Raw genomic sequence first — 1537 nt, forward strand, 5'->3', positions numbered from 1 at the left:
CACCTGAGCTACCCCAGGCGTCAACTTTTCTCCGTCTCGCCTCAGGCAGAGAGGCGCGAGGAAAGCTCCGCCCCCGGAATTATCTCAGCCTCTCTCCCGCCAGTTTCAGCCCGCGCGGGGCGTGAGGGGGGGAGGGAGTTGGGTGGGGGGGGAGGAAGGGAGTTCGGGAGGGAGAAGCCGCGTGGTCGGTGGAGGTCCAGAGCTCGGAGGCGGAGAGGACGGAGGTAGCGATGCCCGAGCTTGTGACCCGCCTCCTAGGAGACGATCCAGGCTCAAAATCTCTGCTCCTCCCAGATGTGACTTTGGAGAAACTTGTCAAAGCAAGGACTGGATCGTCGTTTGAAACGAGTTCAGTGTTTTTATTTATTTTTTATTTTATTTTATTTTGTCAAGCATATATACCATATTTTCAGGGTCTGCCGCCTGAACCCCTTCCGGATTCCACACATGGGGTGTGTGCAGAGACAAAAAAAAGTGCACCATGGCCAGGAGGAAAGAGAAGAGTCTGCTGAGAAGGAGGACTGGGGTGCACGGCTCTGCAATGTGCAGAAAAACACTTTTAGCCGTCAGCGCTACAATCTCCTCCCCGAATCCAAAGCACTTCCCAGTTCTCCGCTGCACATTGCAGGGGAACTGGCCGCCACCTGAAGCGCGACTCTTGAGGTTTGCATTTTGGAATCTGGGCAGCAATGGCTGGAAAGGAGGAACGTTTCCCTTTGGGGGCTCCATTCAGCTCGGCTTGGCTCCTGGGAGCAGAGAGGGTTAGACAGCGGCGGCGGCTCCTCACATTGCTGGGGAGTGAAGTCAGCGCACCCAGAGGGGTGACCAGCCGCAAATCGTGGCACCCGCCTTGTTCCCCAAAGCTGCTGGGCAGATTCCCCCCCCCCACTGTCCCGAAGAGGGAGGGTGGTTCCTCAGGCTGTGCCACGACCCAGACCCAGATCCCTGCCGCCTGGACCTGGCCGAAAATGGCTGAAGGGTGGGGGCTGGCGGGTGAGCAGGGCTACATTCCGCGTATAAGACACACCCAGATTTTCACCCCCTTTTGGTGGGTAAAAAGGTGCATCTTATACACCAAAAAATACGGTAAAATTACATATGGGCATGTAAGATTACATATGGGCATGCCCCAGCCATTCTTACGACTGGCTGGGGCATGTTGTGACAATGGCTGATGGTCGAGAATGGCTGATGGTCGGATTCCGAAAGACCTCCTGTATGGAGAATTAGTGCCGGGAAAGCGCCTTAGAGGGAGACCACAGGTGCAATATAAGGATATCTGCAAGAGGGACCTAAACTCCCTGGGAATGGACATTAACAACTGGGAAACTTGATCGTTCAGCTTGGAGGCTAAAGATGCAGCATGACCTTCTCCAATTCGAAGAGACATTTGTTCAGCAGGCTGAGGCAAAGAGGTCATCCCGGAACCAGCGAAATCTGGAGGCTGGGTAGGAGACAGAATGTATCTGCCCTCAGTGTGGAAGGGATTGCCACTTTCGAATTGACCTTTTTAGTCACACTAGATGCTGTTTTAGGA

This window comes from Pituophis catenifer, unplaced genomic scaffold, assembly GCF_029215685.1.
Source record: "Pituophis catenifer annectens isolate HBS135680 unplaced genomic scaffold, rPitCat1.0.hap2 SCAF_4, whole genome shotgun sequence".
Lineage (NCBI taxonomy): Eukaryota > Metazoa > Chordata > Lepidosauria > Squamata > Colubridae > Pituophis > Pituophis catenifer.